Raw genomic sequence first — 16,460 nt, 5'->3', positions numbered from 1 at the left:
GAAACATAATTGTTGTTTAGAGATACCCTAAAAATGGCCACAAGTTGTCTGAAATGACCAAAACATGGTGTCAATTTTAAAACATTTGATCAAAAATAATGCTTATATTAAAGGGATTTTGACTTATCTTGGGTACCCTGAGTAAAGGAAAATTTCTCCGATTAAAAAAGGGGCTAGCGCAACGTCCATTTTTTTTTCAAAAACTGTGGCAAATATAAGTACTACAGCCATTACTTGATTGAAATAAGTCTTATATTAAGAATCAAGGAAAATGCAATTATCGCACCGACTCCTTTTTAGTTGCGGGGGGAAACTATATACTCAAATAGTTTTCAGTCAAATTTCGCCGATCATTATATTAATCACAGAAATTGTGAGCGCTATCATTAAAAAGCCCGCCCAGCGTACAATAGAGTTGAAAGATTTTTTTAATTTCGTTTTTTCCGGAGATATAATGAGGTTTAAGCGTTTGAGAATAGTAGAATAATTCGCTTGATGTTGCTGATATTTTCCGTATTTTGACCCAAATTTTTGTCAATCTCAGAAGAATCAACAATTCTTTTATTGGTTTTAATTATAAAGATAGAGGAGCGTTGCTGAATGGATTGAACCGAGTTTCTTTTTCAGCTAAAGGTTTGCTAATTGCCAAATATGCTCTTTCAGCCCACTTTGTTTAAATTTGCTCGAAATAGAGACCTGAAAGCTAATAACGCATTTTTTTAAATTCCATTAAAGAGCTAATGCTGTTTTCGATTCCTGTAAGAGTCTTCGAATTAAAATATTGCCCGTTTTTTGCTAATTTAACTCAATATTTATCCAAAATGCATAATTTATTTTGGTTTTTTGCAAAATATCAGTTGTCAAATTACTTCAAAAAACTTGAAGCATTTAATGTTTAGTTGGACGCGCAGCCATATCTGGGCTACCAGTCTTGTTCTCCTCTTCGACTCTTAAAGTCAAAGAGGTGTGCAGACTGTATAGAGCTCTTTTCTTCAAACTATTTTGTGCAATTTTTGTTAATTTTAGGTAAGGTACTGACTACAATAAACACAACATTTTTGCTTGAGCCCCTATTTTTTAAGGGTTTGAAGAATTATTTTTCTTAAAAAAATAAATTAAATTCGTGTTTTGTCTAAAATTATTGTTCTTTTTGAAAACTCATTACAGAATCTCAAAAATCCAATTGGCTTCTTTAAATGCTTAAATGCTACAAATAATACTAAACAGTGTTTTCAGCTGATAAATATTGGCTCGTTTGACCATGTACATATTTGTTTTAAGCAAACATCAGTGAACTTCTGAACCATGCACCTTTTACGTCATACCAAAGCCGACTTCTAAACTTAATTTGGGTAATGGTTTTAATTAATCAATCGTTCTTGGCTTTACAATTACCCAAAAAAACGTCGTGATTTTTGCAGGCTTGCCTATTTTTGAGGTTCAAATTTGTTTTCTTGACCAAATATCACAATACCACAATAAGGAAAGGTGCAATTAACGTCTAAAAATTCTCTATGGAGCATATATAAAATTCTTTGTAATTATATGGTTCTGACGGCTGCGAAACTGAGACGGCTGAGTAATTAATTTAACCTGTGTTTGTTATTCTATTGCAGTGGCCTAACTTTTTCTAGATCGCGAAAGATCTCAATTGCTTTTTGGACGCAAAACCGAAACAATACAAATATTTCATTTAAAGCTAATGGTTTAAAGGACTTTCAGATAAAACATTTTCATATAAAAAGATTTTTGAACATTTTGAGTTCTATCTTGATTTTGACATCATTCAACTTAGTCAAAATATTGATAGGTATCATCAAATTTTGCAGACGCAAACCCTTACTTTTTGTTTGTTTATTTTTTGGCTGATATCTAAACGACTGAGACAATATGTTTTCAAAAAAAACTCTCATCAAGTTATCGATACCGGTCAAAATTTCAAGTTTTTCCTTTTTCACGTAGTCCTTTTTCACAATGAGGACTGCTTGATAATCAAATGTGGCCCAGTTGAAGCAATAAAATACTTCCAGTTTAACACAATTTTTTAATGGTTTTAAAAATCTCATGGCTTTAATTGCTTCAGTACTGTGATTTCGTAAAAGTTTGTTAAATTTTTGGGTTCTGTCCATTTTTATTGTTTTTTGCAGTCTTACGACTGACTTCCACTATTAACAAGCCCATTTAGATACCTACGGAGTTGCCAATCGATATGTATTTGTTTTTATTTGAAAACCTATGGGTTTCTTGATTTTTGAGATTTGTCTTGATAAAAATCGATCGATTTTTCAGTTTTTTAGTTTTTGTCTTCTTTCTTCCAATAGTTAGCTTAATCGCAGTAGAGACGGTCCGTATCATCTTTCTAGCGGGCCGAAATCCAATTTTCATAACTGTTGTTTTTAACCAAGGGTTTGTTGAATTTGATACTACGCATTTCCATTTATAGAAGTCTGTTTATGGATTTTTGAGGTTGTTCTTTGCTTCCTTGCAACAATATTAAAGTGATGGCGAGGTCCCATTGCCGGTGAAAGGTTGTGCAGTGGAACTTATATTGTTCTCAGTGTATAGATTATCGTTTTATCGGCTGCGACAACATTTTCGTGCTAAATAATTTGATTTTTGTTTCTTGAAAATTTCCCGGTTTTTCTTCTCCTTTTCGTAGTTGTATGATCTGGATGATGAAAGGTCTGAACTGCTTAGGTAAGAGGCATAAATTAACAAGTGTCAGTTGCTTCCTCAATTATAAATAAGGAGCTATAAATTACCCTTTTTAGTGATTTCAGCTGATACCTAATGATTTGAATCACTTAGAAAATAATTATGTTCAAAATTGGAAACCTTTTTTCTGAACTTTGCCCTTTCTGCAAATCGCTTTCTGAATATTTACTCAGTCTCTTTAAGGATATTTCTCATATCCTTTTAGTAATAAACTGACATCGATTTTTAAGTGTAACTATTGTTTGTTTTATTTGACTTTTGCTTTTGTCTTTTCCAGTAATCTCGTTTTTGGCAGGTTTAATCAACCCCTTACCGCTGCATTACTTTATTCTATTTATTTACTGAATTGTTGAACAATATGTGACTTTTTGAATGTTTTCTATCTCTTCCTCATTCGCTAGACCGTTAAGTAAAAAAAATCGGATGCACGGGGTCGGAACGTTATATGCAAACGCACATTATCGAGCCTCCTTGTCTGATATATGGCAGTGAAAAGTGTATGATGCAGTCATTTTTAGATTAAAATTTTTGGCAGTGAAACTCCTGCTTTCAGGGTTTCTGAGAAACCACAAATGAATAGAAGGTTAAATAATTTCATTTCTCAGATACCGGAGATACCAACTAAAGTTTTTAGCATTTAAAATTTCAACAATTAGTTACGTTTATTTCCTATGTTTCAAGTTTGAAAGTGTCAAGTTCATGATTAACATTTCTCTTTCTGCGGTTTTCAAGCCAAATTGCAATGTGAAATAACTACGTTCACAGAGATCAAAGCTAATCCGACAACCCTTTCCAAACAATCACCAAGTTATCTTGACCTGCTGATTCGTAGATTGTTTCCTCCCGATTCTCTCAAAACACGCTCTATATTTGTAAACAGCCTGAGGCTATACTCCCTTTTTGTCTTTCAAAGATAAAATTTAGGCGCACAAACCGCAGCCACAGAAGACAGTTAGAGATCGTTGGCCAAACATAACGAGGATCTTTTACATAAAGGAGTACAAGACGAACTTAAATACGGTAAAAGTGAACGAAAATCGCACCCAACTTGATACAACATAAGGCAGAACCAATTACTTGTCCGCATAAAATTTAGTGATTTGCTGGGCAATTTGGGCACTCAAACACTAAAATCTCACTACTCAATGGACTATTCAATGAAGCAATCTAATTTCTCTGCTGTTGCCTTGCTTGATTCAAAGACAAATAAAATTTAAGAAAATTTAGCAGACTAGAAATTTATTAGAAATAGGCGCTTTATGGTCAAGTTCCAATAAAGAACATTGAATACCAGCTTAGCATCTACTTTCAGAGCATCCACTTTCAGAGCATCCACTTTCAAATTTTTTTGGGAAAAGGTCAAGTCAGTGTTTAAAATCGAAAGTATAACCAGTTGGTTGCAACTGGCAAAATAAATACTTTGAGTAAAAATTATTTCACGGTTTTAAGGATCGTTTAACAAAAATTTTGTAATTACTCTTGTCATTATCTAACTAACACGCGTACCCAATATTTGACACATTTTTGACCATGATTGACTCATAAACCAACTGGGACAGAGATTTGTTCATGCCTCTGTGAAATCTGTCCCACCAATGTCGGCTCAGCTAGCATGGCCTTGTTAGATTCCTTGCATACCAGATTATCATATTTTTATGATCTGCATATTCCAACTGACACCACGCACGACTGTAACTAATCTAAGAGCTAATCCCTTGTTTCAATATATCCATTTAAAATTGAAAACACGGCTCATTAATTTGGTCTTCTCAACAAGGAGTTTGATAGACCGATCTACAGACGTTAAGCAACGCCGGGTAAAGAGCAGGAAGGTAGAAAACCGAACCAGACTTGATCCAAAATAGGTTGCAACAAAAGCGTTTTTAGCATAGAGTCTACAATTTAACAAGTGTGGTGAACTGACCATTTAAACAATTAATTCCGACTAGTCAATAAAAATGATCCAAGTTCTCTGTTGGTGACTTTTACAGCTACATTAGCAAAAGTTTTTGTCCATGGCATTCTTCCTGAGAACAATAGAGAGCGTTATAAGAACATTTATCTTTGAACCGGAAGCCATCAATCGATTTCTAAATGAGTTAGACAAACACTGATTAAGCAAAATCAAAACCTTCAATAATGCAAATATAGTTGAATTTTACATGGTTTATTTCATATTAAAAACACCTTTGATGACAGGAAGAATGTTTGAATATCCTCAAATGAAATAAATACCATCATAAAAAAGACAACATCATATTGAGAGCAAGGGAAGTCATGAGTGACAAAAATATCCATGTACACGAAAAAAACAACCGAATAAAAGGGAAGAATGGCGTCAAGCACACGACTTAGTCAACAAGTTGCAGGAATGAAGAACAAAAAGTTCAACTAAAGAATGAGCGTGACGTCACATACAGTTACAAAAAATTTGATGTTGGGAATCTTAATTCAGATGATCAGGAAAACTGTTTTGAGTAAAACGTGAACATAAAAAATACAAAGAAAAAAGGACTGAAGATTATGGGCGCCAAAAAACTTCAACTACCGCGGCAAAATCTTCAACTAATAGCAATCAATTGCAATTGTCAGATCTAATGCAGATTTGGAATAGAATAAAAACGTTGCGAAATTAAATAAAAAAGCAATTTACTCTTAAGATTATGAGATTGCTGAAGCCTCCAATATTTTGATACAAAAAGAGTTCGTTAACAGCTATTATTCATGTGAAAATTGTAAAATGAGAACAGAAGCAAATACTGGCCTCCTAATTTGTCAAAGGATGTTCTGGACACTGTTAAACGTTGCAACACGACTACAAAAAAACACCACGAGTGCCAAAAAGTTGGTAAGAGTCAACATTGTCGAACAAAATGATCGACAAGGGAGTAGGCTAAAAAGTATACTGTCCAATCATCTAAAAAAGAAACAAAAACAACAAACAAATTGCACAAAGGAATTCATTATGTTCTTAGCAATAAAACATCCGGACAGCCCGAAGTTGGCAATGCAACGATTAGAAAAAAAGCAAGAAAATGTACGACAGCCAAATTTTTTCTAAATGTCAAAAAATGTCTCCAATCTCTTAGACTTGATCAAAAAAGGCGAATTTATCTAAAATGGAGGACTATAAACCCTTTAGCAGTGAACTCTAGGGAACATTGATAACTCAATGAACTGACTGCAAACACTAGTTCAAGCGCCCGGCCTTTATCGGCTTACAAAGCCTGCGTTGATTTCGCTCTTTGACGTGGAACGTTTTCGCTTAATATTGCTCAATCAATTCTGAATACTATTAAGTTGGAACAAAGTGAGGTAGCTCAGCAATCACACGCAAAAGTTCTGAATTAAAAGAACGAAAAAGGTAACGCTAAATAAAAAAACAGCCGATCAAGTCTTGAACTAGAGTCCAAATAAGTAAATTATAAGCTCGCAATCAAAATTTGTCAAGTAACATCAAACTATGAGAATCAACGACGCATTTTATCCTGGATGTGCAAAAAAAAACTAATAAAAACAACAAAAACGCAGCTTTATAAACAACCATTTCAAGGAATAGCACTTTATATAATTAATGAACTTACACTTCCTTGGAATGAGTTAACAATACAACAAACTTTTGGGTATCAATAACAGACATAGAAAAAACAGAAAATTGGCAAATCAGAAATTTGGAAATAACGTGGACTCATCGTAGGAAAAAACACATAACTAAATCATACAATTCTTAATCATAGCATAAAATACAAATTTGGGAGTCATAAAACATCTATTATTATTTTTATAACGTAAAATAGAAGTAAGTATTCCAAAGATTAAACTGCAAAACGTGATCCCATATTTAGAACTTTCCGAAAATAGAAATTCCCTCCAGACGCCAAAGCATACTGAATCATTAACTGAACAGACTAAAACAAGATGAGCAACGCTATAAATAAAAAACAGGTTAAAAAAGAGTGAAATGACAAAAAATGTAGACAAAGAAGAAAATAGCTGGTATATAACAGGAAAAGTCTCTCAAACGAAAAAGTTAAACGTATCAATTGTTTCGTAAACAAACTCTTGTTAGTGTTAACATCTTCAGACGAATTAGCACCTCGTTAAACAAATATCGTAGTGGGAAAAAAGAAAATTAGTGGGTGACCAAAAATATCCATCTACACGGACAAAAACACTAGACCGAATAGGAGCGAAAAATGGCGTGAAGCTCACAACTTAGTCAACATGTTGCATAAACGACGGAACAAAAAAGTCAGGTAGAGAATGAGCGTGACATCACATACCGTTACAAAAAAAACTTGATGTTACGAATACTAATTTAAATGATCAGGAAAACTGTCTTTGCACAATATGAGAACATAAAGAACAGAAAGAAACAGAGTAAATATTATTGTCGACTTAGAATTTCAACTACCGCCGCACAAACTTCAACTAATAGCAATCAATTGTCATTGTCAGATCCAATTCATATCTTAAATAGAACAAAAACGTTGTGACATTAAACAGAAAGGCAATGTGCACATAAGGTTATGAGATTGCTGAATCCGATGCTTCGATACAAAAGAGTTCGTTAACAGATATTTATTTTCAAAGTTATTAAAAAACAGAAGTAAATACTGACCAAAAAATTTGTCGAAGGACGTTTTGGACCCTATTAAATGCTACAAATAACAACAGGACTACAAAAAAACAACCACGAGTGCTAAAAACTGTCAGAGTCATCTTTGTTGAACAAAATGATTGATAAGACAACTGGCTAAAATATATAATGTCCAATCATCTAAAAACGAAACAAAGACAACAAGGGTAATTGCACAAAGGACTTCATTATTTTCTTAGTAATAACTTAGTCGGTAAATCAATGACGAAAAAAGGGGACAAAAAGCAACAAATAAAGGCACGATTCAAAAATTCGCAGACATTTTTCATAAAAATGGTTTTTAAATCAGATGAAGCGGTAAAACTCGAAGCCAATAACAGGACGACAAATAGGAAGCGTTAGAAAACCAATGAAAATTGCTTCTTTTTCATACTAAGCAACAATATCACAAAAAAAGCAACAACACGGACAATACTCAAAAATTCATTTATATAAAGAGTGAAAAAATCTCTAATACTTGAAAACATTTTATCAAAGTCAAAGACCGCTTTGGCTATGAGCTGAGGGAAATAGTTCTATCATTTCATGCCTCAATAGCAACCGATGAAATTTGTCATCAATGAAATTGAGTGAGAAGACAACAGAAGACAATAAATACACACAAAACCCAAAAAAATAGACGAAAGAAATAGTCATGAAAAACTAACATTAAAATTATTTATGCCTCATTAGCAAACAATAACATTTGCCATTGATGAGACTAACGGATAAAACAAAAAACCTACATAATTGGACCACTGGTTTTTCTTGAAAACAAGTTGTGACAAAGTGAAACCAATTCGAAATCAATTAAAACTTACATAGCTTCGAATACGCAAAATAAAGTGCAAAACGGGCAACACTTCAAAAGATTACTGATATCCTATTAAAATATACAACTTTTCTGTGGATTTCTAAATCACAGAAATCAATAAATGCCCTTTGATTGATTAAAACAACACAATTTGGCTTTATTACAACAAACGTGCAACACCTAAACGTGCGACACCTTTTGAAACCATTAGTTCAGAAAACTAGAAAAGAACATCGATACCAGTCAAATTGAAGAAAGTGAGAAGAAATCGCTTTCACAAACGAACGTCGGACCAATTGCTCGCGAAAGATAGGCGGGACAAAATAACTCAAAGGGCTATAGCCTAAGTAAAATTTTGTTTATGGGTGCAAAAACCTCCCACCTCGGTGGGATTCAAACCCGCGACCTTCAGGGTCTTGGCTTTTTAGCCATTACCACTGGGCTGTAAGAATCTGTATCGTTACAACCGATTTTACTTTACCAACAAACTCGCTTTTACTTAGTAGTGAGCACAATTGAGATCACTCAACATCATGGAGAGAAGTGTGAAAAAGTCACTTGAGAAATCAAAGAATGTTCTACAATAACAGCGCAAAAATGAAAAAGGGTCAAGCAAAAAACTTTCGGAAAAAGACACGCAAGCTTACAAAAATTGCTTCAAACTTCGTTGAGGAGCGATTAAAAATTTGTTCAAGTACTAATATTCTAAAGTTCTACTCCACTTTAAAGTAATTTCCAAAAAACTTACGCTTCACACCTTCTCGCGTTTTCTTTCACCTCACTTTTCCAGCGGGATCAAAATTACGACCCTCATTGGCATCGTTGACTCTCATTGACATCACCATCATCATTGGCTTCTTTGATATCAGAAAGTTAAAAAATGTAAACAGATTTTTTATTAAAAAAGCAGCGCAGAAATACAATCAAAATGTTTGAATTTTGATAAAGAGAGCGCCTAAATAATAGTCGTAGAGCGGGTGACGGCGGCTATTCAAAACATCATTAAAAGGCAACTTTGCTCAACAAAAACGAGTCTGACTCTTCTGTTCTAAAGATCGCAATTAACCCTCTTAACAAAGGAACCAAAACTGAAAACTGCAAAAACTGCATTAAAGACCAACAATTATTTCAAACACCAACAAAATTAATGTTGTTATTTGAAATTTTGAGTTTGTCTTGTCTCATATTGTCACTTATTGGATAGATAATTAAGTCAAAAATGTGGATGAGCTGGCTCGGAACTTTGTGTGAACGCACATTACCTAGCCGCATCTCTAGACACATAAGAGCTTTAAAAAAGTAGCATGGTCTGGGATGCCCTCGTGAAAGTACAGACTTTTACGAATGAAAAACTGGAGCTGGTACAAATTATTTGCATTTTTCAGAGTCAAATAGCAGAGTCGCAGATTCATCTGTAGTGATGTATATGATCATTTGCACACAAATAGTAACTTATTGTTGACTTTTGGTCATAAAACTGCCACAAATATTGGGTGAAAAAAGTCAAAAGCTCCTTTGCTAATTCTATTCCCATTGCTTTGCTAATTCTATTACAATTACCATGAATTTCACTTCGTTTATTTTCATATTAATACAATCTCCTTCGATCTGGTGACCTTGAAATCCAGGAGCAATTTTATCTCAAATTCAGACTCAAAAAGTACTTCAAAAAGCGCATAAAAACTTTTGTGCCTGAATTGCCAGAGCTTCTCTAAAAAACTTTTTACTTGAAACACATTATAACCACATTTACGAACTGTATTTTTGTGCTTCACGGAGGACTTGTTAACGAAATTTGAGGAGGAAAATTTCTGCAATCCTTTCTTAGACGAATATGTATGCTTTCGCAACGACAGGTCAGCATTAATGTCTGACAATAAAAACGGGGAGGAGGAATTATGGCACTGGTTCCAAAACATCTGTTGCCAAAAATAAGCCATGATCTGCACAAATTTATCCCTCTGTTTGAGTCTATCTGGAAAAATCTCACCATCGCAAGTAAAAAACAAGTTTTACTAAACAACAACATTCATTGTTTAAAAAAAGGAGAACGGGAAAAACTGTGTACAGTAACTATACCCTATGGACTACAGGCTCAAAGTAACAAAGAACCAACAAGAATCTCGAACGACTCAAACACTCAAACATTAACTGATTATCTCATATGTGAACCGAGCTTATTCGAAAAAGTTTTTGCTTGTGATACAAACCTAAAAAGTAACCATTTTGGTGTTGTAGGAACTTTCAACTGCTATGCAAAATCAAAACAACCCCGATTAATCATATATATTCATGACAAGAGCAACTATAAAAAATAAAGCTTCCATAAATCTGTAAGGGAACTAAATTGGTCATTTTTATATAACAACAATTTGAACCCATCTCAAATGGTTGAAGTTTTTGATTATCTGCTAGCGCAAGTACTAAATCACAATGCGCCTCTCAAAGATGTTTCATACGAAACAATAAAAATAGTTTTCAACTGGCTGATAAATGGCTAACTAGAAAAAAATAAGTCTCTTAAAACTTCCAGAGACAAATTTTTAAACGACGAGAACTACAAAACATTTTTTAAAATAAAGCAAGATGTTTTAAAATCGGAAACAAATGAATTCAACAAATTTTACGCAGATCTCATTGAAGCTGCGGGAACGGACAGGCAAAAAGGGCAACTGATAAATGAAACACGGAGAAAAACGCGAACGGAAATTAAATGTTTGAGAAACGTTTTAAGTGACAACATAACCGAGAATATAAAAATGGCAAACCTTCTTTGATTTTCTCAACTTGGCCGACATAAAAGACCAAAAGTTTCCAGGGGCCTTAGAGAGAAAAACAACCCTTCAGAACGAACATTCAGTTTCCCTTTTTTTCTTACAGACAAGGAATATCACGACGCCTTACGTCATCTCAAGGTAAGTAAACAACAAGGCCCTTCATCGATAACAGCACTGGCGCTTAAAGATGCACTTAAAGAGTTTTCCTAAATCTTTAAAAAAAGGTCATTGTAATACCACTTTTCCAAAAAGGAGACACAGAGGATCCAGAAAACTATAGGCCAATTTCACTCACACCATGTACATCAAAAAAATTTGAACCTGTTCTCAGAGACCAAATTGTAGATTACTTATGGAGTGAAAAGCTCATCACCAAAACGCAATATGGATTTAGAAAAAGATTTTCAACCACAGATGCAATCACGCACTGTACTGAGTTTATACGCTCAGAAACTGATAAAAGTAAATATGTATCTGCTGCCCTACTGGATTTATCCAAGGCTTTTGACTCCATAAACCACAAAATCCTTGATGAAAAATTAGATATGATAGGTTTTAAATTCTCTGTCTCATCGCGAGCAGCAAGTAAAAATACAAAACATTCTATCTGATCCAGTTGAGCCCACAACAGGAGTTCCTTAAAGAACGGTCCTTGGTCCACTGCTATTCAATTTATACATAAATGACATGCATAAGTACCTTGACAACGAAACAGAACTTATTCAATATGCAGATGACACAATCGTTCTCACATCTAATACCTCAATCGAAAACGGCAAAAAAGTTTAGAAATGGAAACACAAAAATTAATCTTTTTTTCCAATCAAATGAGTTAAGTCTCAATGCCTCTAAAACGAAATTCATAGTCTTTAGCAAAACAAAACGAACTACCAATACACATATGGCTGTTGAGATTGTAGTCATTGATGAAAAAGAGGCAATCAAACATTTAGGCGTCCAGATTGATAGATTATTAACGTTCCAGGAAGCAACAAAACACAAACTAAAAAAATGGCTGCCGGTATTAAGACTTTATACAATAAGAAGAACAATTCCAGACAATAAGAAAAAACTCATTCTCAACGCGTTAGTTTTGAGTCACATACATTATTCAGCAGCTATCATTCAGTCTATCAACCAAAATCTTATTCTAACACTGGACAGACAACTTAATTGGGCAGTTAAAGCTAGCTGCTTTAGAAAAAAGTTCGATTCATCTAGAGATCTGAAACGAAAACATAAAATTCTACCTATGCATTATTATTTGAAATTAAAGCGTATAAATTACATCTGAAGATTAAGACGAACCAACTGCCAGCATTTGATGAAGGCGAGGGCCGTGAACTTATAAACTGGAAAACCAGCAAAAATGAAAGAACTGGACTCGAGTACTGGGGCTATAAAATCAAAAGCTCAAAACTAGAAAAATCATTCGTTAGAAAAGCTTTACAGGACTGCAATTCTTTATCTTGTCTTCAATCATATTTTTGAGGAATTTAAAAGAGACCCTGGCATGCAGTTATCGGATTGTTTATCTTGGAAACACGTAAGGTTTAAAAACTAACTTTTCTTGGGTTCCAATTTGATTAAATAAAATTTTTTCAGTAATGACATTGCTTCTTTTATTGATAGTTTGCACTGCATTTTGTTTTGCGCAATCTACTCAGTTGTTTTTGCACGGCAATAATGGATTGAATTCAGTGTTCTTTTTTTACTAAGCTTAACAAAACATGTAAGAAATTTCGTTAAGCTGCTTTAGCTTTTGTTCATACATGTCCAAGTCTATTTTAAGGGCTGTCTGTACTTTCTTATTATTTTCCGAGATTAACAAAAAATAGATTGAAAGAATGAGCCATCGAGTTCAGATTATAAAAACGCCACTTCTATTATATATGAATGCTATATTTTAGCTTACTTTGTTATTTTCGGCGATTTGCTGCAAAATACATTACGTACGAAAATGCTTTAATTTAGCAATAGCGAAATTACAGAACCTGAATGGTAATAATGACTAATATTGAAAGATCAATTTTTGGTAATTTGAGACAGAATAATGAAAAAAATCAGCAAATAATGAAAATAGGACGCGGTTATCAATGTCTCAAACTTTACGAAGTGTTCAGAAATAATTTCTTTAACCTGAAAACTGTTTAGCAAGCGTTAATTTCTTCCAATGGCACTTTTCAATACACTCGAACCCTTATTTATGTTTTCGCCAATATTGATATCTTGCAAGATTCTTGCAAATTTTGAATAAGCTTGAAAAATTTCAAGAAATTTTGAATAAGCTTGAAAAATTTCAAGTTTCGAGTAAGTTTAACATTTCGGCATCCCTGTGGTATTAATTGGCTGCCGTAGCTCTGTTGTAAATGAACTATTTAACTGGATCTATTAATTCTTGTAAAATTTACTACAAAATAAATGATCCGTGAAAATAGAAATAACTTTCTAAGTCCTGCTGTTTCCTGGAACAGACACCGGCAGAAACGTCCTCGGCTGTCGGTATCGTATGCTCAAAGGTATCTTACGCAGTGTAAATTGATTTAAAATGGAATAAATTAATCAAATAAATCTTTTGTAGGACTTTTCCATTTCTTGGAACAACTTTACCATTAAATGAAGGTTTAAGTTCAACTAAAATCTAATATACTTTTATACCACGTCTATATTAGCTCAAAATTTATTTCAATCTATAAATAGTTTTCACTGCCGCTTTGATGTTTAGATTAGGGAATAACTTCATTTGTGGAAAATTTGATGTTTCGTTTTCACTTGAAGTGCCTGAAAATTAAACAGACACTGTACCGCATTCACAAACGACTTCTTATTCATTACATGTCATACAATAATTATTACTGTTTCGTGTATTCCTTATCCCCAAGTTGACTACTTCTAATCCCTTTGTGCCCTCCAGGATATGTGTGAACAACCGAGCTGTGAGGGCACAAACCCAACAGTGCCCAACACAACATTTCAAAACTCTCTCAAATTTCGCTCTCACCAAAACACAGAAATTTCTTATAATAAACATTGAGTTAATAATCTCCTATTTGCAAGTATTTCATAAACCTCGTGGCTATCCATGCAGTACTGTTGTTAGTGAAAACATCTGCAGTGCAGAATTTATTTTTATTGTATCAAAGGTTGTTTTTATTAACATCAACAATGGCCATTAATATGTGCATACTTTGCTAATGTGTGCCAAAAATTCGTCATCTGCTATTTTGAGACAATAAATTCCTACTTCAAAGCTCAATGAAAGCCGACAAAGAAAGTCTTGGTATGAAAGAAACATCATAACTCAATAAACAAAAATATCCCAGGAAAATTTTTTATATTTATGAATTATATGGTCGCTTTTTTATTTACATGGCTAATTGGTAGAGCGCAAAGTTTGTTCAAAAGAGAATTTTTATTTTGCAATATCCTAGTAAATATAGCTGACTTATGTCTATAGAAGACTTCGATTACATCAATTAGCGATTTTCTTTTGGCATAACTTAACATTACGACACAGCCTGACAGAATCCTTCATAACGCTCGAGTGACCTTCCAGAAAAAAATGTACAAACCCGTTCATCATTCATTAGCTCACTTTATCACAGCTTGGATTGCCCAAAACAAAGGTAAGCTTTTTAAAACAAGTTCCAACAGTTGAAACAAATTAGTTTAAAATGTCCACAATATAACTGCGTTGAAATTGTGACGACCAAGAATGAGTTCACCCATTTCCTAACAGTTCAGCGTGTTTCAGGGCGGTAATATGAACAGACAAGTGATGCTGAAATTAGAAAAAATAAGCATGGTAAAATTTTTAAAATCAGATAGATATGAGACAATTGGATCTAAAATAACTTTGTATCTGAACATCAACACATCTGTGACCATAGGTATGTAGTGAACAAGAAACTGTCTGAGCGCTCTCTTAGTACAGGGTAAAAAGCAAGATTCATGTCCAACAAGATTCATGTTGCGTGGTAGTTGATGAAAGAAAACGAAAGAGCGGAAAAGAAACTTTTATCTGAACTTAAGCTCAAATTACAAACTATAGTCCCCAAAAATCAAATATATTTGCCTCCTCCCCCCGTGTTTTTGCGATCTGACTACATTTATTGGGTTTTTTCTTGGGGTGTTCTTGGAGTGTTCTTTGGGTGAACGAACTAGAAGAAGACGAATCCAATTATCCAGTGAGATTTTTCCTCTTAACCAGTTCTTTCCTAGAAACAATCGAGTGCTCTGGTGATAATTTTTTACGTTTGAAAAAGCCGTAGGCTCTTTTCGACAGGAGTAACGGCTTTGTCTAGCATTCTCATTTTCAATACCAGGGACAACTTGTTCGGGTACCAAGTATTCCAAAGATGACAAAAAAACAAAAAGCGAAGCCTAATGCTCACACCAGTTTATTAAATTTTCCCGTAATTTTCCCGTAAATTTTTCCAGTAACAAAAGCCGATATTGATTCTTTGTCGGATAATATTCAATCACTTATTACACATTCAGAAAGAGTTGTCTGAAATCAGAAAAGATATTAACCAATTGAAACAATACTCCTGCAAAGCGAAAATTGAGCAGCTACAAAATGAAATCAAAGACGTATTGTGGGTACTCTAAACCTCAAAAAAATCAACAATCAGAAAATCACATTAGCGACAAAATAAAAAACTTTATAATACCAGAGAATCAGAAACCACCTTTCGAGAATTGAAGCAACGAATGAGGACAAAAAAAGTAGTATCTAATTTCGAGCAAATAATGGGATTGAAAAATGTAATCCATGACTGCTCCAGATTAGGGAAGCTGGTAAACGAAGAGAATAGACCTAGTGTAGTTAACTTCATAATGCTTGGACTTTCAGAAAAATTTTCCCCTCTGTTTCAAAGTTAAAAGGCTCCGGAGTTGACGTAAAAACTTTCTTTCCGTTGAAGGCAACAAAAAACATACGAAAAATACAGTTTCTGCATCAAAGGTCAAGAGTTTTTTCATATGGAAAAATTTATCCGGGCAAATTTTAACCCTAATAGAGTGCAATCGTTTACAGATCAAAAAACCCATACCTCGTGACTACCAGTCCGCAAAATATTGTCCTTAAACTAGATATTAAGGACAATATTAGATCAATAGTAGATCCTTGTTGAATATTAATCGAAGAATTAGTCTTGATATTCATCTCAAGTTCATAAACCCGATATTATCTGTCTGAGCGAAACGTGGTTTGATTCGAGAATTGATCGCACTTGTGTCTTTATTTCAAACTGTTACAGCGTAGTAAGTAGAATTGATCGATGTAATGGTAGCCATGGAAGAGTTGGAATTGGCTTGAAAAAAGAAATTAAAGTTCACAGTGATACAATCCAAGATGAATTTCCTATTGACTTTGCAACTTTGGCTCTCTTTTGCAAATTAGAGCAGGCAATAATTGTTATAAAAGTTTACAGTCCACCGTATGATTTGCCTTATCGCTTAGAAGTAGAATTGCTTGATGCTGTTTTACAAGATATTATTAGTTCGGCTCATG

The 16,460-nt window shown here is 33.9% G+C and overlaps 2 protein-coding genes across 2 annotated transcripts in view; one reads left to right on the top strand and one right to left on the bottom strand.

Moving 5' to 3' along the window:
* The window catches only part of LOC142341690 (armadillo-like helical domain-containing protein 3), a 153,934-nt gene that overhangs the window by 104,925 nt on the left and 32,549 nt on the right, over positions 1–16,460 (bottom strand). The window lies entirely within an intron of this gene.
* Positions 13,876–16,460, top strand: part of LOC142341689 (trace amine-associated receptor 7c-like) — an 84,205-nt gene continuing 81,620 nt past the window's right edge. Inside the window, exon 1 of the mRNA XM_075392840.1 lies at positions 13,876–14,571. The gene's annotated coding sequence lies outside the window, so the exon portion shown is untranslated. The remainder of the gene's footprint in view (positions 14,572–16,460) is intronic.

The sequence above is a fragment of the Convolutriloba macropyga genome, chromosome 6 (assembly GCF_964194025.1).
Source record: "Convolutriloba macropyga chromosome 6, txConMacr16.3, whole genome shotgun sequence".
In the NCBI taxonomy this organism is placed as follows: Eukaryota; Metazoa; Xenacoelomorpha; order Acoela; family Convolutidae; genus Convolutriloba; species Convolutriloba macropyga.
Note: the sequence above shows the minus strand (reverse complement) of the source record. Positions and strands in the feature narration are given on the sequence as shown.